Below are 21326 nucleotides of genomic sequence, written 5' to 3'. Positions count from 1 at the left end.
TAGCAACCCTATAGGACAGAGTAGAACTGCCCTATAAGCTTTCCAAGGCTGTAAATGTTTTATGGAAGCAGACTATCACAGCTTTCTCTCACAGAGTGGCTGGTGGGTTCAAACCACTGACATTCCAGTTAGCAGCCAAGCACTTTTAACCACTGCACCACCAGGGCAGTGGCTGAGTATAGTTAGATATTTTATTACACACGTGAACTGCTTTATCTTTGCACAATTTTAAAAAATTGAACAAATTATTCTTCACATATATAGTGGTATGACATACTTAGTTCCCAATCCTAGACTTAACATAAAACTATAGTGTTTTGGAGGCTGACGTATCACATCAAACAACACAGCTAAAGTCTGGCCAGCACCAATTTTAAAAAGTCAGTCTTCAAAGAATCTAAAAGCTCTTGTTCCAACCCAAGTGTCATATGCACCTGGACTAATTAAATTCGCCTCAAACAAATTCTCTGGCTGGAATCATGAAAGTAGCAAAACAATAGTAGAAAGACAATGTGTAAGATAGATAGGAATTACATTTTCTGAAACGTTTTCAGTTGAATTCTCACTTGATCCTTACAACAGCTAAGACTCTGATTGTGGTCTGTGGATATTTTCAGCCCAACTTCGCATGTATTATTAGATATGATGGAATTGATGAATCTGTGTGTGTGTGTGTGTGTGTGTGTGTATGTGTGTGTACACGAGGTGTGGGGAGCAGGAGGAGCAAGGTGGTAATGTTGAAGCACATTTACCTATGCATTTACCCATTTCACACCAGCTGTCTGATATTCATACCTCTTTAAAACCTGAACCAAAAAAATGTAACTGGACCCAAACACCTCTAAGGAGAAAAATGTTTCCTGCCAGGCTTAGAATTCAGAAACCAAAATGAGGGCTTCATATGGAGTGGAAAGGCATCTGCCTTCACATGATGTTTACCTGCTTGTTTTAGGTCTCTCACCTTCAGATTTAACAACCACATACCCATATATGTTCAGACATTTTTTTTTAATGGAAATTGATGATCTTCTAGGTTTTAATTGTCACCCAGAATGCCTTGGTAATGACCTCAGAGAGATAAAGTGTTCTTTTGCCCTTCATAGGATGAGGAAACACTCTCCCTCTCTAATTTCCTTTGTTTCTCATTTCTATTTTGATTTCCAGGGTCTGCTGTATTTGGCAGACAGATACATTTTCCAGATGAGGCAGCTAAGAAGGCAACAACTGAGACATGCTTTATGATGTTCCTTTCAGGTTGCTTTATGCAGCGCCATATCTAAAGAAGCCAGCCTCCCTGAATGTCCAGGCAGGTGGTTCCTTTGTGAAGCCCACTGAAATAGCTCATCCCAAAATGCACAAGTTACAAGCTACCAACTGAGCAAGTAAAAGCCCTGCACTATGGCTTCTCTAAGGTGACTAAATATACAAAGACAAGAACTAGATGGACTTTGGGGCTGCTTTTAAAATGGGTCAATAAATAATCACCATTCAATCAGAACAGCAGAGAAGAGAGTGGGATGCATTCAAAGGCAGTAAAATGGAGGTGATAGCTACTTTCTTTCCATTTAACTGAGCTGTCATAAGGATCAAGTGAGAATCCAATTGGAAACATTTCAGAAAATGTTAAATGTAATGCCTATCTATCTTACACATTATCTTTCTATGATAATTTTACCATTTATCATGATTCCAGATGGAAAGAAAATGGAAGTGAAATCTGAATTATTACCCTTTACATATTTATTAGAAATAAATTCTTTCTTAAAATACGAATACAGGATGAGTAGTAAACTGCTGGCTCTCACGCGAAGCTGGGTCTGTAGATGTATTTGCTCAGAACAGACTTTTTGCTTTAATGGATTAGTTATCAAAATGAAGATTTCACAATGTTTCCAATAAAAATTTTGGATTTCTCTTCTTTATTGAGAAATTAGATTTGGCAGCAATGACTTCTCATTTAGCATTAATTCATGCATTCAGTCAGTCAATCATTCAACAAATATTTATTGAGATTCTACTCTGTGCCAGACACTTTTCTAGGCATTGAGAAGATGAAAGAACAAAATCTTGCAAAAATGAGCTAGAGCTGACGGCATGTCTCTATAAAGAAGCACATGCTCTCTGATTTTACAACAGTCCCCACCACCTCTATATAATATTCTGACTACCAGGCCCACTATATTCATTTATGTTAAGCGTATGGCCTCTGTAAATAATAGTATTTGGGCCCCAGAATACACTTGCTGTTTATGCGTACTCACTCAAGCTCTAGAAAGAGACCTTAAATGGACCTAATTTATTGCATTCCAAACAGGATACGAAGGATTAATTTGGAGAGAAAATGGCTGATTGTTATTAAATTCAATTCAAGACTCTACTGAGTATCTGCTATGTATAGCTTCCTTGAGGGGGTAGTGTTGAAATTGAGCCTTGAAAGGAGTGGAATTTCTACAGCAGGATGCATGGGCAGGGGAAGGAAAGGGCTTGTTAGGGGAAGGTGGTGGAACTGTCATGTTTGAGAATGTTGAAGAGATGAGTTTGGCAGGAGCCAAGCATTTTATAGTCCTACACACGATCCAAAAGGTGCAGGTGCTATTGTCACTCTCCTCAAAGAAGTTACTACAGGTAAACAAATCCTCCACAAAAATAACAGAAGGATAATACAGAATCAAATGGTTTTAAAATATTATGTTCTTGTAATGCCTAAATAACAGAAAATGAGAAGACTTTTGGATCATGAAGCTGTTACTATGCTTATGCGTCTTTGATATGGCAAAAAACAGACGATTTAGAAGTTTTTAAATGTTTACATTATTTAATCCGATCAAATTCTCACATACTCTTGCATGGCTGAACCATTTTGATAAGATTTCTCACACAGCACTCCAGTATATTAAGCTTGATGAGTCATGATGGTAAAAATACTTACTAAGTCTTGACTTCAGTCTAGAAAACATTTTTAGCTTCTTCATGTGTCAAACGTGACCTCTGAAATGATATTGTTCCATGACATTTTTGGGAAGGATGATGAGATGTACCCTATTTTGCATGCATATAAACTATAATAACTATATATATATATAACCAATAGAGTTTATAGCAGTAGTTAAGAAGTTAGAATGCCATCCTAGAATATGACATTTTGCAGTTCAAGAAAGAAAGTTTCTGATGTCTTTGGAGGCCAAGAAATCTCCTCATCATCAATATCAATTTATTTATTTTCTTTTAGTAAATACTGTGTAAATACCATGTGCATAGCACTAGATTAGGTACAATGGAAATGGCAGCTTAGAGAAATCACACAGCTGGTCCTCAAGGAGCTCATGATTTTCAGGGGTCTAGTTTTCCAATGTGGTATTTGCACAGGTTTAAGGAAAGGCAGAGTACCTCATTTTCTATTCTCTCTCAGTCCCACGGTAAGGCAAGTGTTCATTATTGGCAGTGGATTTATTCCTAAACTATATTAGCAGTTATGATGGGTATAATTAACTGATGAAGAATTCATCAGCATTTACAGTATTCTAAGAATTAAATCTGATAAATATTTATTTAATCTTACTCTATGCAGCAGGTTGGGATCCACAGAAATAATAAAACTCACAGTCATTTAATACTTGGCTTGTTTGTATCTGTCACTCCACTGGACCCTTTATGAACATTATAATTTTTAAACTATGACCTAAGCCTTTCAGGTTGCAAAGTCTATTTTCTTTCCCCTACACTATGCTCTGGTGTTCGTCCTCAGTGAACTCATAAATCTAGCGGGAGAGACAAGGCTGCCACACATAAAGCAATAAGAGAAGAGAAGAAGTAGAATCTAGTAGTGTGGTCTGGATTTCAGTGCCAAAATAAACACGCCAACAGACAAACAGCAGCAACAGCAGCTGCAGCAAGAACAACAAAGCCATTTCAGGGAAGGGAGAAATGATGTGGCTTAAGTGGCAGAGTATAGAGTAGTAGAGAGTATGAGGTTCCATCACTCCAGCACTTCGTACTTGGGTTTGAACCTAGAATTCCCCTTGCTGTTTCTTTTTTTATTGCAGTAAAATATGTATCACAAAAAATGTTGGTGTTTCAACCAGTCTTAAGTGTAAAATCCCGTGACATTTATCACATTCACTAAGCCATGCTACCACCACTACTATCCATTTCCAAAAAAAACCAGAAAACTTTTTATCACCTAAAACAGAAACTCATTGCCCCTTAAGCGATAACTTCCCCTTTCTCCTCTTTCCGTCCCCTGGTAACCACTGATAAACGTTTCTCTATGCATTTCATGTTCTAGATATTTCCTAGAAATGAAATCATACAGTATTTGCTGTTTGAGTCTCACTTATTTCACTTAGCTTAAGGTTTCCAAGATTCATGCACATTATAGTGTGTATAAGAATTTTATTTCTCTTCATGGCTAAATAATATTCCATTGTATGTATGTACCACGTTTTGTTTATCTATTCATCTGTTGATGGACATTTGGGGTTTTTCCACCTTTTGGCTATTATAAATAACGCTGTAGTTAATATTGGTGTACAAGTATTTGAGTATCTGCTTTCAATGGTTTTGGGTATATAGCTAGAAGTGGAATTGCTGGATCCTACGGCAGTTCTGTGTTTAAGTTTTTTAGGAACCGACAAACTGTTTTTCACAGTGGCTGCGCCATTTTATATTGCCACCAGCAACGGATGTGAGTTCCAATTTCTCCACATCCTCACCAACATTTGTTTTCTGTTTTTCTGATCATAGCCATCCTAGTGGATGTAAAGTGGTATTTCATTGTGGCTTTGATTTGCATTTCCCTAATGACTAATGATGCTGAGCATCTTGTCATGTGCTTGTAGGTCATTCACATATCTTCTTTGGAGAAACGTGTATTCAAATTCCTTTGCCCATTTTTTGATTGGATTGTTTTGTTGTTGTTGTTGTGGAGCCTCTACCCCTTCTTAATGTGTGACCTTGAAGTCTGATGCTCAATTTCTTCATCTACAGCATGATGATAATACTCAGTGCACTGTGAGAATTAAACATAGATGTAAAAAACCTGGCATGGTGTCACCTCTAAGTAGAATCCCAGTGTTGTTAATTCCAACAGCTGTTTTTGTTTTCACATTATTTAACCTTGTAGTGGTTTTTGACATCTACTTGAAACATCCTCATTCTTTGTGGCCCCAGACGCTATTGCCTGAAAGATTTTTTATTTTTTCCCTTACTTTTTGAATCCTTCTTGATTTCTTTCAGGGCACAGTGCTGGGACTTAATCCATTTCTTTTATGAATGTACGCCCTCTTCTTTCATAATCTAATTTACAGCAATGGTGTATATATGTATATTCTGACAACTTCCTAGGTGATATTGCAGACCTGCAGCTCTCTTCTGAGTTCCAAACTGGAATATACAACTGCTTATTCAATATCTCCACTTGACTATCTCACCAGCACCCCAACGGGAGTTTGTCCACACCTGAACTCATCGTAGGACACTACGGGAGCCCTCTGCCCTATGCTCAACTCCCTCCTCCTCTTCTTTCCTGTCTTCTTAATAAATGGCAGCACCACCCCTCCTAGTTGTTCAGTACAGACGTCTAGGCATCGTCTTTGATACTCTTAGTGTCCCTACCCCCACATCCACTCCATCACCAAGTCTTTCACAACTGCCTGTTAAATATATTTTAAATCAAATCTCAGGTTTTCACCTTGCTACTCTGCACCCTAGTGCAAACCAATGTTGCTTCCAGCTTGAACTACTGAGTGAAACTTACTTGATCTTTCTTCATTCTAATTAGCCCACACAACGTCACCAGAGTTCTTTTTTTTTAATTTTTTTATACTAAGTATTTTATTGTACATGGCTACCAGTGTATATAAAATAATTGCCCTTGTGAAATAGAAATTTATGAAAATTCAGAAAGGTAAATGTTAAGGACTGACAAAAGTAGAAACATGTATAGTATAGCACATGTGTTTTAGGGATAAGCTTTTGTACAAGCTTCAAATTTATCTCCCTTTTGAATATTCACTGGTTTATGAAAATTGGTTTAGGAAACCTTTGAAAGGTTCATTTTACTACAAAAATGAACAGACTTTCTGGGGTCTAGAGGGATTTGTACTTGAAGATACTCCAGTCAGCAGTGGTCATGTTGAGCATTCTGCAGGCAGAACTGTTTCAAGTCTTAGGCTTCCTGGGAAACCTTCACGGGGTTGAGTCCAGCCTGCAGCTGGAGATGCTGAATCACTTTCTTCATAGCTCTGACGCTGGAGGAGCCAGACATGGTGCACAAGAGAGTTGGGCCGATTCTCAGTCAAAGAATTCTTTTAAAACTGAGCATCTACTCATTTCAGATCTCTACTCTAAGATCTTTAAAGCCTACCGATTGTTTTCAGAATAAAGAAAAAAATCCTGGCCTTTGACTACAAAGCCACATTATAATCAACCCTTGACTATTTCTCCAGGATTTATCTCGCGCTATCCTCACTTGCATTCAATATTCTCCGACTAGAATGGTCTTTTTTGATTTCCCCAAGTGCCCCAATCTCTTCCTGAGTCAGACTCTTTGCACCTGTTGTTTCCAACTACCTCCTTGCCGGTCAAACTTCAAGTTTTAGCTTAAACTTTCTCAGAAAAATATCTAGAAACTTCTAAACTAAGTTGGATCTTTTTGTTACATGCTTGTATAGAACACTGTGCTTCACCTTCCTAGCACTTAGCATATTCACAATTACACATGCACACATCCACCTATCTATCTATCTGTCTGTCTATCTACCTATATTCTAGTACAGTTCCTTGGTCAAAATAGGTGCTCAGGAAATACCTGTGATTGAATTAATGCTCAACAAATGGTTGTTCTATTAATAGAACAACAGCAATTATACTAGTGATGATGTTTCATGAAAGTGATAAGACTTGGATGGGGCAAAATATACGGATAAGAAGGCAAGGAAAGAACACAGGGTACATTCACAGAAGGTTCTAAAAAGCCACAAAAGTGTTGATTAGTGCAGATGGCATTATGAAATAACTGCAGATTCTTAAGATTTATACATTGACCAATACAGTTTCATAGGAAGAGTAATATGACAGCTATGGGAAGAATGGATCAGATGAATTCTGACTATGATAGTAACCTATGCATGAGGCATGGAACTAAGAGCTTTGGTAATGGCAGTGGGAATTAATGGAAGAGAGTCATCCTAGGAGAACTCCAAGAAAAGAAAAAAAAAAGAAAGTTATGACAGCTTGAAAGAAAGAAAAATGTAATTATGCCTAGGAGGCAAGAAGGTAAACAGAGCAAGATAAGAATGAGAAGGTTCTGGGGGCATCTTTTTTAAACCAGGGAAGAGACCCTAAGAAAAAATTGAAAACAAAACAACCACTTAAATACAAATTCAGAACTGATCCACTCGTAGGAGAAATCTTTGACCACCACACTGGCACATGGGTCTTAGCTGTTATCTCCTGTAATTCACCAGAAACAAATCCCAATGTTCTTCTTACTCAAGCAGCCATCCTTTTTCCGCCTGCTGTCACTGGTTTTCATCTCCAAAACCTACCTGCAAATGGCTCTCTGCCCTTTACTTTGGAATTTCCAGTTATGAATCCTGAAAAGTTTGAGTTTATATCACAGAGGCTTATATTAAGTGAGTTTGTCATAGATTGAGCATCCATGGTTCCACTTGTCTTCTACCTAAACGCTTAACGGGTACGATTTGGCATCCCCATCCTCAGTAGTTCTAATTTATGCCCAAATATCAGTGGATATTTGAATATATGCTTGTCATCCTGGAAAGAATTCTCCTTATCGCATTCGAAGGAAGGAAAATGAATTTATGTATGTATCTGTGTACTTCCTTCCTTTACTTTTAAATAGCATGCAGCTGAAATAGACCATCTTTATGTGTCTCTGACTACCAAGATTACCAGGATATGCAGGCATGGCAGATCCAGCCATAAGTGGGGGGGAGGAAAACCTTTGTTATTTAAGAACAATAAAGTAAGCAAAGCTAAGGATGATTTTCCATAGAAGGGAGAAGTCAGAGCAACAGTCATTGCTTTGGGAGTTCTATCTTTAGGTTTGACTTAAAAACAATGTCATTGTTAAATCTAAAGGGCAAATTTGCCACATGATGATCATGGAGATGTCATAAATTGCATTCTTTCCTCCTCCCTGAAGAGGCTGTTATAGAACAAGAATTATTCTGAAAATGTCATCAGAGAGGCAGAAAAAAATAATCTCACCCTCCGGTAGAAGATAATAAAAGACTACGGGATCCTGGTGGATTTTCAGCTAACAGAGGCCATGACCCTTCTTTCAGTTAAAGCAAGAAAGAATGCAGACAAGATTACATTTCCTTTCTATGACCCTGTTATTTTTATTTTATGGTTATTAAGCCTTTCCTGCATGCTCAGCCTCTTACAGAACATGCAGAAAGGCAGTCTTCAAAATGGGTTAAAACTTTAGGGGAAAACAATTTTGCTCTCAAGGAACTCACCTCCTCAAAGGAGAAAAATTAGATACAGGTGGCATTAAACAACTTACAGTGTTTTTATGGACACTGAAAATGGGCAGTATGTTTGAGCCTGGGAAATATGTTTACTTGTTTGTTTTCCTTTCATCTATTACCTTAATTACATAGGACATTCCAAGGTAGCATGATCAAGAGCCAGCACTGAGGTGGTGGGATTTCAAAGAGGGGAAAGAAAAGTCTTTATTTATGAAAGATGGGAAAATTTTTCACATATGTGAAATTGAGTAAAAGAATAGATGGAGGAGAGTGTGGGCATAAATTAGAAACAGAAAAGTCTGCTTGATTTAAAGACAAGAATGACAAGTGCAAGACTAGTGGTTCAGTTTCTCATATTTATATGCCCATGTGGGCTCATCTTTACAAAGTAAAGAAATTGGAAATGTATGTCCTGGTATGATTTGTCCCCATAAAATCTCATGGATCTTAAACAATGGGGGCCTTAATATATGGGTGTATAGTTCTCATTGTGTAAGATTCTGGAGGTGTAGAAGTCTGAAGTGAAATTAGTTGTTTATATTTGATGAAAAAGTCACTGGTGGTGACTGGAGACGGGAGCGTGCTGAAGTGAATCTATTCAGAACTAAATTTTATTCTCATAGCTGTGGAGAAAAACTTTATTTTTTTTCTTTTCCTGTGCTGGGAGCCTACCTTAGAAGTCGTTTCTAGGGCTACTTGAAGCTCAAACCCCAATCGCTGATTGCATTAGCTAATTTCATACACTTGCCAGTTTGTCTAGAATACAAATGTGGACCAGTGTGGCAGTGTTGCCCTGAGCTCGACACAAAGCATTTACACACAAAGCACGGGTCACCCTATTGGGTGGAAATGTGTCTGGTCAGTAATCTCAAAATAAAATGCTGTAGACAGCAGCACTCGCAGGCCCACTCTTTCCACTCAGGACCTATGGACAGAGTGGAGGTCAAGTAGAGTTGAAAAGTTCAAGTGGCTCTCAGACAGAACTGACTGCTTTTGTTCTTTCAAATGCTGTCACTAGTCACTGTTTCAAAGCAGCAGAAATAATGAGTATATGTACTTGGCCTGAACCTTCTATGTTTTACCAACTGTAGGGCACATACAAGGCTACCCAGTTGACTCTAAAGGTATCATTCAAGTTGAACTTGAATTTCCTCAGCTCTAAGGTACTTTCCAGTGCGGAAGTTACAAGAATTTAAAAGTCACAGACTATTAGGTTACTGAAGCAAATGGCTAACATAACAAGGCTTATTATTCTGCACATTCAGATATATTGTAGGCGAAGTCATGGCTGCTAGGCCTCATTTTACCTGAAGTCAGGAACACAGCCAGCACAGTGGTATGGAATGAAACCTGGATTCTGAGCTAAGTAGATCTAAGTTCCAGTCTTATGTCTAGCACTTTCATGTTGTGTTACCTTCATCAAGAAACCTTATCTTTTTGAGGCTTTAACTTATCGTTTGGTAGCTTAAGTTTCCTCTGTCAATCCAAACTCCACATTGCTGAGAGAGAGAAAGAGAGAGAGGAGAGAGAGAGAGAGAAATCTTTCTAAAGTACAAACATGACCATGTCATATCCTGATAAAGATTCTAACAGTTACTCAGCATCACAAGACAATGTCCAAATTCCTTAGGAAGGAATTTTTCACTGTTTTCTTTATACCATTTTAGCCTCTAATTGCTTTGCTCTTTTTTCTTTTCTACCCTTCTATTCTTATATTCTGAGGCCTGGTGGCACAGTGGTTAAGAGCTTGGCTACTAACCAAAAGGTCAGCAGTTCGAATCCACCAGCTGCTCCTTAGAAACCCTATGGGGCAGTTCTACTCTGTCCTATAGCGTCGCTATGAGTCAGAATCGACTCGACAGCAACAGGTTTGGTTTTTGTTTTATTATTCTTATATCCTGAGACTTGTTTTGAACAAAGGTTAAAAAAGTAATTGAGTTTCACATATTTCTCTCCAAGTGTGCCCTCATTAACTATCACAAAACCTTTCCCTTCCCTTATCCCTGAGCTATGGAACACATTCTACGCTTGCAAACAATGATGCGGACACTTACAAACTTCAATGTCCAATATCTATAGAAAGAACTACAGAAAGAGAATAGAATAACTGAAATACATGTTTAAATGAAATAATTATTTTTTATGTCCATGGAAGTATACCAATAGATGTTAATTGAGAAGGTAAAGTTAAATAAAATGTAAAAAATGAATTCTAATTCTGTTTTAGCTTCAAATCACATTATGCTTTTATTTAACCACTCTGGATCTGGATCTTACTTTATCTGAAAATATGAGATTTGGCTAGATGAATTTTACGGAATGCTTCAGTTCTGAAATTTCAAGGTTCTATGTGAGGAGGGTAGAAGTAGCAAATGGTGCTGTTGTTGTTAGGTGCCATCGGGTCAGTTCTGACTCATAGCGACACTAGGTACAACACAATGAAACACTGCCAGTTCTGCGCCATCCTCGCAATCATTGCTATGTTTGAGGCCATCGTTGCAGCCACTGTATCAATCCATCTCACTAAGAGTCTTCCTCTCTTTCTCTGGTCCTCTACTTTATCAGGCACGATGTCCTTCTCCAGGTCTGCTACCCTCTGATAACACGTCCAAAGTCCGTAATATGAAGTCTTGCCATCCTCGCTTTTAAGGAGCATTCAGGCTGTACTTTTTCCAAGAGAGATTTGTTTGTTCTTCTGGCAGTCCATGGCATATTCAGTATTCTTCACCAATACCACGATTCAAAGGCATCAATTCTTCTTCAGTCTTCCTTATTCATTGTCCAGCTTTCACATGCATATGACGCAATTGAAAATATTATGACTTGGGTCAGGCACACCTTAGTCCTCAAAGTGACATACTTGCTTTTGAACACTTTAAAGAGACCTTTTGCAGCAGATTTGCCCAGTGCAATGTATCACTAAATTCTTGACTGCTGCTTCCATGGGCGTTGATTGTGGCTCTGAGTACTATGAAATCCTTGACAACTTCAATATTTTCTGTTGATTATGATTTTGCTTATTGGTCCATTTGTGAGGATTTTTATTTTCTTTATGTTAGGTATTATTATTAGTTATTGCTAATTATAAGTTTCAAGTCTTAAGTATAAGTGTGTGCTAATTTGTATAACTGGATTTGGCCACAAATTAGCTCAGCAATCTCTTATTGTACACAAAGCTCTGTACCTTCCACACCCCAAAGGTGATTTTTCAATACATTTGTGTTGGTAAATTTTAAATTCTCCTTACTTTCTTTGTAAAACATATTATTCTTCCCAGGAGGCTCTCTTTTGCCTTGAAAATTCCTATTTATCTATCATGATTTAGAGCAAACTCCACCCCATGGAAATTTCTCTCCTCCCCTTCTCTGCCTCCACTATGTTAAGATTCTTCCACCTTACTGTCACAGCATTTCCATTGACTTCACCTTCTATTTTAATAGATTACATGACTATCTCTTCTATTAGACAAAGCGCTTCTCCAAAGCAGAGAAAATGAAGATTTTCCTATCTAGTTCACAATGAGTTACTGGTAAATATTTTCTACAGAGTCAGAGTAATGAATGAATCAATGAGATGACCAGAGAGGTGAAACTAACAATGATAATAAGACTTGGCATTAATTGAACATTTGCTATCTGCTAGACTCCATGCTAATCGTTTTATATCATTATCTCATTTAGTCCCCAGGACAACCTCACAATTATTTCTAATGAGATTTCTAGCTCTAATATTTTGTGTTATTTGGACTTTGTCAATGTTGGTATTTATGTTAATGGACATTTTTTGAAGTATCTAAGCTTTAGATCAATGGTTCTCAAACTGTGATTACCAGTATTTCTTGCGATACGGATATTACTGATAAAACCATTCATACTGAGAATGGCTAGGTTAAAAAAAAAAACAAATGTTTCTCTACTGCAGGAACGTTTCAACCTTTATTAATAGGCAGTGCACATGAATATCTGAGGGGAAATAGCATAGTACTGTATTATTTTGGCAAATAAATTCCTAATGGTTGAACACCTATTGTCATATACTAATATTCCAGAGAACACAGTTTGAGAAATTCAGATCTAGATAAATCCTGCAGTGATGGGGTTCCTGGAAAATACTTTCTAAGTCAAAAGAGCTTGCTACTATCTGAGAGTTTACTTCTAAATAAGTCATATTGTACAGCTGCAGTCATTCCAGTAAGAAACCTTTGCTTTAAGACCAACTTAACGCCCCTAGCAATATCATGTGGCATAGATCAGCTGACTCTAATGTAAGTCCACAGAATAATTAGGTACATGTCAAAGTTTCAATAGATTCATATGAAATTATAACGTTTAGTCCATTTAATGGGTTTGTACAACATTTTAAAACTTGAGAGGTTTAAATAAATAAATTATAATAAATCCAATCTATGCAGGATTTTGAAGTGATTAAAAAGAATGAGATTAGCCTATGTGTACTGAAGAGGAGAGTCATCTATGACGTACTGTTAAGTGAAGAAAAGCAAATTGCAGAAAATGCATATATAATGATTCCATTTATAATGTTAAGATACATGTACATTTAGAAATGCGTAGAAATAAATCTGGAAATACACATACAAAACTCTCAATGGTGGCTTACTTTTAAAAGATAATTGTGGATAATGAGTTCTGGGTGAAGGAAGATATTCAGCTATTACTCTAATAACCTCAGTATTATTTGAGTTTTCAATAGAAAACCTGTATTACTTTTGGAATAATTTATTTTAATTGAACCATACATATTCTAAGCATACAGAAACAATATTCCACTGCTTTTTTCCTATGCCTTCTGCCTAGCTATTATTACCTTTTAAAAAGATTACAGAGAAAAAATATTAAGAGTGCATTGGGTTATTTACTACATATTCTGGAAAATGGCAAGCAATGCTCATAAGTCAGGGGTGCAAATGGGAAGAGCCGTATTATTGATTTTAGTATGGAATACAAGGTCTTTTCCAATCTCACTCTTTTTAACTAAATTTCTTGCCTCACTTTCCAGTAATCCCCTACTGTGAACTCCACTTGCACATAACCTCTTTGTACTAGATCTTCCTAAATACTTATACTTTTTAATGTCTGTTTTAGATCATAGTTCCCTATGCTAGAAACATCCTTTTTCCCCCTCCCCAATCACCCCATATCTATTTATTGAACATCTAAAAATCCTTTAAGAATAACTTCAGGTTTTTTCTCTTTCATGAAACCTTTCCTGACTAGCATCTTCTCCATCACAAGTGAATAAATGATGCTTTCTAAACCTTTTTTTTAACTTTTTACAATGTATTGAAATTGTAGTACAATCTTAGCTCCCATCACTAAATTATGTACTCCCCAAAACACATGCCTTTTGTTTATTTGCTTGTTTTTTCATTACCAAACCAAAAATGAAACCCGTTGCCAACGAGCTGATTCCGACTCATAGTGACCCTATAGGACAGAGTAGAACTGCCCCATATAGTTTCCAAGGAGTACCTGATGGATTCAAACTGCTGATCTTTTGGTTAGCCGCCTTAACCACTACACCACCAGGAAGCCTGCAGGAAGCAGGGTTCATACTTGGTGCCCAATTAAGGGTTTAGAAAATGGTGGCTTCAGTCATGAAGTTGGGATGCTACAGGCAAAATTAAGTTCTCTGAGGGCTCTGAAGTTGAAGAACGCATGCATTCTCCCTCTTGGAAAACATGAAACACAAACAGATAAATACAACACCAAGAAGAATGTGATTATTGTCGTAAGAGGAATTGTTAAGGAATGCATTTCTTCCCCCACTTACCCCTCCAAACAATTTCTGAATATAAAAAAATAAAAAGTAAGTTAAAAGAAGAAAAGGCAGTTTTTAAAGTAGATGAAAAATCGACAAAAAAAAAGTATTGACATAATGTCCTTAATTAGAAGGGGGGAAGAAAAAACCAACTCTTTATAAAGGATATTTATTTCCTGCATATAGGATTTCTTTGTTCACTTTGAGCCAGATTAGTACAGATCCTGAAATACAGTATTGGACTTGAGTGTCTGTTAAATAAAGGACATTTATAGTGGGTAATACAATAAAACAATCTATGAAATGAAAGTAACAGAGTTTCCTTATAAGCTGTGGTTAAATCAATCATATCTTTTTATGGGTTTCAGAGCTTCCCAGCTGGTGGGCAGCAACACAGCAGTGTGTTGCAAAGAGGTGACACATGTGTTAGATATTGTCCTCTCTCAATCCTCACAGCCCATTCCTCACCAGACGTAAGCAGGCTGACTCATTTATCCCAGTGATTTTTCTCTGTGTGCTATGATACAAAAAACTTAAAAACATTAATCTACTATTTGAAATTTTCACTCTTTCATATGAACCCGCTTTTTGATAAATGCTTATTACAGATGGTAATGTAGTTGAAGGGAATGGTAGCAAAATAGAATAGGATATGCAGTTTAAAAATTAATGATCAATAAAAATTCAGAACTATTTTGTGCCCTTCAAGAAGTGACTCACCCTCTTTAATCCTCAGTTTTTTCATCCATAAAATGGATAAAATAATATCTGCCAAGCCGACTTTCATACGATTGTTACAAATATCAAATGAAATAATGGATATGTAAAAGTGCTTTGAACTCTGTGCATTATTAGATTATAAGGCTGCCAGTGCCAGCATATACCTTCCCCCCTGATAGAGTAGAAATCACTTTACATAAATCTTGTAAGAATGAGAAAATGGAATAATCAAAAGTCATTCGGCACTCAAATGAAATTTAACTGGAATATGACTCCTATGACTTCCATTTTGATTGCCGTTATCAAAAAACATTTGAACTCTATACTGGCACTGAGTTAATATTGAAGTCCGAAATGAAAATCCAGCTTTCTGGTACGCAAGTGCACAGCTTCCAAATGCTATTTTGGCCTGTAAGTTCCAAAAATCTTTCTGACACAATTTATACTGCAGGATGCGAAATGGCTGTTCGTAAATGTAAGATGATAGTGATGTCGATGATGTTAATGATGATGACGATGATGATGATGGTGACAATGGAGATGAGGATGATGAGATAAAATGTCTTGCATTCAACTAGAACTTGGTACTATTCACAGCCCTAATATCATGTAATGCAGCATTTATGGAAGTGTATTATACTATTTCCATGGAGGCTAGTACGTTTGTGATTTGAGGGGCTGATAGTTTTCTTTTTGTATTGGACTTTAATATGTGATTTATATTGTAAATTTTTAGGAGATAGATGGCATATGCAGAATTCTCAATGGGAACATTCCTCATGTTACCCAGGATCATCAAGTAGAATATTAAATATTTGGTGGAATATACTTTAGGATGCTCTAATCTAATGTATAGGAGCCCTGGTGGCACAGTGCTTCCATGGCTAATGGACAGGTTGGCCGCTTCTTGGGAGAAAGATGTGGCAAACTGCTTCCATTAAGGTTTACAACCTTGGAAACCCTACGGTGCAGTTCTACTTTGTCCTACAGGGCCGCTATGAGTCGGAATGGACTCGACGGCAGTGGGTTTGGTTTTTTTGGGTGATCTAATGTAGAGACACATAGAATCTTAGTGCTGGAGGGAATCATAGTCACATGTCACTTAGTTCAATATCTCCATTGAGCAGATGAGGGCACTGAAGCTCAGAGAGGTTACATGATATCTTTAAGGCTACAGAACAAATCAGTGGTAAAGGAGAAATTACAGTTCAAACTTCTAAACCCTAGCGCTTTGTCCTATTCATTACATCATCTAAAATGTAAGAATATCCCAGGCTTCCTTCATCTCTTCCCAGTCTCTAAGTTACCCCTACCACTCTTTCCCTTTTCACCTATACCTGGATGTGTCTATATCTTACATTTCTTGGATTGGCAACTTCACAGCTGTCTCCATGACTCCCAGCCTCAAGGCTGACTTGTTTCAAGAGCTACTCCATGAATCATTTTTATTTATATGGATTCTGTAATATAGTATTATATCTCTGTTTAACATACGGAGAAAACAATACCCAGGAGGTAAGATTTGCGCAAGGTCACGCACAATCAGTGACATCATGAACCCTGGCTAGAGCATAAACAGCTCCTGATTTCTACCCTTATTTACTGACGCGTATAAATTTTTATAATAACAACAATGTTGTGTGCCGTTGAGTCGATTCTGACGCATAGTGACCCTGTATGACAGAGCAGAACTGCCCCATAGTGTTTTCTTGTCAGTAATCTTTGAGGGGCAAAGATTGGCTGGTCTTCTCTCCCACTGAGATGCTGGTGGGTTCTAACTACCGGACCTTTCCATTGGCAGCTAAACGCTTAATTGTTGCTCCACCTCGGCTCCTCAATAATAATAAACAAAAACAAAAGCAAACATAGTGCCGGTGGAGTTGATGCGTCTCATAGCGACCCTATAGGACAGAGTAGAACTGTCCCATAGGGTTTCCAAGGAGCAGCTGGTGGATTTGAACTGTCAGTCTTTTGGTTAGCAGCCAAGTTCTTAACCACTGTGCGATCAGGGCTCCTCAAAAATAATAGTAGCTAATATTTATTGAACTTAAGTGTCAGACATTATGCTAAACTTAGCACTTTATTTATCTCATTTAATTTTCTCATTGGCAAATGAAAAAACTCTGGATGATTACAAAACTTTCCAAGGTCACAGAGCAAGCAAGCAGCCATACAGCCTTTGAACCTAAATTTAACTTCAATGTACTGCTCCACTGGCCATACTCTACTGATTTTGATTTTTAATTTGCAAATAACACATTGCCGTTGAGTGGATTCTGATACATAACGACCCTATAGGATAAAGTAGAACTGTCCCATAGGGTTTCCAAAGAGCTGCTGATGTATTCCAACTGCTGACCTTTTGGTTAGCAGCCAAACACTTAAACACAGTGCCACGAGGACTCCAATTTGCAAATAGGAGAATGAAAATCAGAATTAATTTTAAGGGAGACAGTTTGCAATCCCAGGACCATTTTAGACGTCAGTGCAGTCAGCAGTCCTCAGTAACTGGGCAGCATGAATGTTTCATCAAGGATTGGAAAAACCTCAGTTCCGGTCCAACATTTACTTTTTATTCACTGCATGATCTTAACTTAAGCAAATCACTCTGAATCTCAGTTTACTCACCTTTAATATAGGAATAATGGAATACCATTTTGTAGAGCAGTTCTGAGATTAAAGTATTTGGAAAGTCAGAGATTCTTGAGATTTGGAAGATTCTAGGTGAAATATTCTTGAGATGGACGGACATAGAAGTACTGCTAGTTATCTACGAGCTAAGGTAAAAATGTATGTTAGGGAAAGAGAGATGAGTTTGCTGGGTTCATCTGTGAAGTAAAAAATGATAACCTTAGAGATAATGTAAAAGTGCATGTAAACTAGGCAGCATTATACAATGTACGTCAAACTTAACTAGAGGCTACGTGAGTGAAATTGTGTTTACCAAATTTGTAATTTAAGAGGAAATGGGTTTTGAAAGAAGGAAAGCATGCTTACATTTAATTTTTTTTGACAGATTAATAATTTTTGTGACTTGGCCTAGTGGAAATGTAAAGCCTCATTGAGTGAGGCATCAGAAAAACAAGTATGAAGCATCCACTTTACAGTATTTAGAGCACTTCTGAGAGTTTCAAAATTGTTTATATGCTGTTCTAAAACCGGGGATTATGCAAAATGAGAGAAGAGATCATTTTTACAACTTCTGTCATATTACTGTGGGCTTTAAGTTGATACTCATAGATTGTATTTTAATGAATTACCTAAAGTCTTTCTGCTTAATGTTTATAACATGTGTTTGTTACCGCAAGCTGTGTTTCTAGGAACTTAAATGCCTAAATACTTCTAATACCTTGAAAGCCATGTGAGTGAAAACAGTGAGGATACACAAGCAAATTGGACCATGTGGCATAAAAACCAAAGCCTGTGCATGCACAACACTGAAAAATTAAAACCATTATGTCAGCCTAAATAAATACGATGCAGAAATATATTTCCGTTACACAAGAGTAGTTCCATTTACATATGTTGAAAATTTCTGGCTAATCCTTGTACCATTTAATCTAAAAATAGAGACACAAGTAGAGATAAAGTTAGAGAAGAGAGTTTCTGGCAAAATGAAAAATTATCTTTATTAAAGCTGCACTTAGTACTGCTGTGTTGCAGTTAACTTCTGTCTGTGCTGATATAATAAATTCTGATCTCCAGAAATTTCTAGTGTGACTACAAAAATGGCTGATATAGACCCTTCATATTTTCAGCCTTGAAATTTTAAGTTCTCTCACCAATGTGCAGTTACTAATATGTAAAAAGTTAACAGTGGACTAATTAAAATATCAGAAGTGATACTTTAAAGTGTTATTATCCTTTTTATAAATAATAGGAAACGTCCTAAGACCTTTGTAAAAATCTTTTCACTAAATTTACACACCAGCCCCATGACATAAGTGTTATTTTCATCCACACTTTAAATAAAGACAGTAAGGTTCAGAGAAGTTAAGGGATTATTCCAAGGTCACACAGCTAGTAAATGGCAAAGCCAGGATAAAAACCCAAGATGGTTGACTCTTAGCTGCAACTGTTTAACTACGCAAAAGTCATGCTCGTGAGTTCCTGCCACCTGATATGAAACATCACTGAGCATCTCCAGTTGTTGTTATGTCAACAATTGTTGCAAAGTCCTCAGAGGAAAAGGGAATTTAAATTCATTTTAGCTAGTGGATGCAATAAGAAAGACATAGTTCCACAAAGTTTCAAAAAACTTTTTACTGACACTTTCTTATAATAAATCCTAGTGTAAGATATATTTAAATTGAACATTAAAGAATATGTCATGTAAAACTTTGTCTTACTATGAAAATAAGACATATCTTTACATTTGTATTACTTTGACTTTATCATTTTATCTTCAGAAACGTTTGCTATTGTTTAAGTCTTTGAAAGTGAATTTTTTGACAGTATATGGAATTCATATCCTAATCTACTAGATTAGGATGTGAAATGTGTCTTTTTGGAGATTATATATGGTTGATAGGCAAATTCTCTTAGGAATGATGCATTCATGTAAAAAAAAAAAAAGAGCATTTGCTTATGATATAGAACATAAAAAATAGACATTAAAATCCAGTGTGAGTAGTAAGATTATTCTTATTTTGAGTATTCTCTCCTTTTCTTTACTAATCACCCCATCCTATGAGAAAATTAGTATCTTGAAAACTGGGGATGCAGAAATTATAGACAATATTATATGCATATATGGGTATATGTGTTTGTAAACATATTCTACAAAAATAGCACATGCATGCATGCTTGTGTACAGCCATAGATGCCAGTGGTTTGTATCAAGATGTTTTGAGGCTGAATTAGAGGAGAAAAGGCCAAGCCCAGACATTCGTTTGTTCACAACTATTTATTGAGTACTTACTATATGCTAACCACTGTGCCAGGTTCAAAATCAATCAATAAAGGGCCCAAAATTAAGAATAAATCATATTGACATTTGATTCAACATATCTTTAAAAATGTGATGTTCTTGTTTTATAAATAAGGACTTTTAAATCAATTTAATCTGGTCTTCTATCATTTGAATTCATTATTTTAATAGAGAAGCAGGAGAAATGAGTGACATTTTAGAATGACTTTTCAATACAACTGAAGATGTAAAGTACATTCAGCACCCAACCTGGGCAGTTAATTTGTGTCATGGATCTATTGAACGATGAACAGAATACAGTGGTATTAGCAAATATCACTGAAATGGCATTGAGTCAAAAAAAAAAAAAAAAAAGGAAGAAAGAAAAAGGAATTGTAATGACCAGTTCAGAATAGTATTAATACTGACTTTTTCCACATTTATTTTAATGAGTGTATCCATGAAGTTCAAACTCTATCTTGTGAATTCGTTCTCTAATATTCATAACAGCTTCTGAATAGGAAGGTTTGATTTATTTTTTAATTTATATGATATGATAATAGAGAAAGAGAATGTTTAAATTGATATTCATCTATCTACCTATCACCTGTCTATCTATCTATCTGTCTGTCTGTCTGTCTATCTATCTATTTCAATATTCAGGTGACTTCATTTTTCAACTGGATATTTTGACCTTCTGAAACGTCTATATATAAACTATTCAAATATGGAAGATTTAGTTCTCATACTTCATGCTCAAAAAACTTTCTAAGCTACTAGAGCTTGCCCTAATTCATGATCTAGTGCCAACTGTCTATATATTAATTTGGCAATTATTCAGATATTACTTTGTGTCATTCTGAACTATTTATTTGTCTTCTGTATCAACTTCTTACTCACAAATTCATCTTGTTGCATGGATCCTTCTTTTATAACAGAGGTTGAGAACTGGTGGCTTTAGGACTAGGTCCGCCAGTAGATCCAACAGTAGTGTGTTTAGCTTTGCCTAATGTATCTGACTGGATGGCACCTAACAACAACAACAACGATGTGTATATATATATAAATACATTAGGTAGTCCCCTACTTACAACCGGGTTTCATTCCAATGACTCTATCCTAAGTCAGTTCTGATGTAAGTTGAATACCTCTTTTTTTTGTTTTAGCTTTCATTATTATTGCTTTTATTATCAGGATCTTTATAAATCTGATCTTTGCACATCTGTGAATGAACATCTGAGAAGGATAACATCAGCAAATTACATGCTGCAACACTGTATCTAGTACATATTACTAATGATAAGATGTACAAACAAACAAAAAAACAAAAAAACACCGACATCCTAATTGCGGTTCTTCACAACTTAAATTCATCATAAGTTGGGAACTACATGTATATATATATGTGTATATATATATAT

The 21326-nt window shown here is 36.5% G+C and overlaps 1 protein-coding gene and 1 pseudogene across 6 annotated transcripts in view; both read right to left on the bottom strand.

The window, feature by feature from the left end:
• Positions 1 to 21326, bottom strand: part of NLGN1 (neuroligin 1) — a 1020111-nt gene that overhangs the window by 156457 nt on the left and 842328 nt on the right. The gene's annotated exons all lie outside the window — the stretch shown is intronic.
• Positions 5984 to 6265, bottom strand: LOC111821846 (guanine nucleotide-binding protein G(I)/G(S)/G(O) subunit gamma-5 pseudogene; annotated as a pseudogene).

Source organism: Trichechus manatus, unplaced genomic scaffold (assembly GCF_000243295.1).
Source record: "Trichechus manatus latirostris isolate Lorelei unplaced genomic scaffold, TriManLat1.0 scaffold00110, whole genome shotgun sequence".
Taxonomy (NCBI): Eukaryota; Metazoa; Chordata; class Mammalia; order Sirenia; family Trichechidae; genus Trichechus; species Trichechus manatus.
The sequence above is the reverse complement of the archived record's forward strand: the minus strand, read 5'-3'. Positions and strand labels throughout refer to the sequence as shown.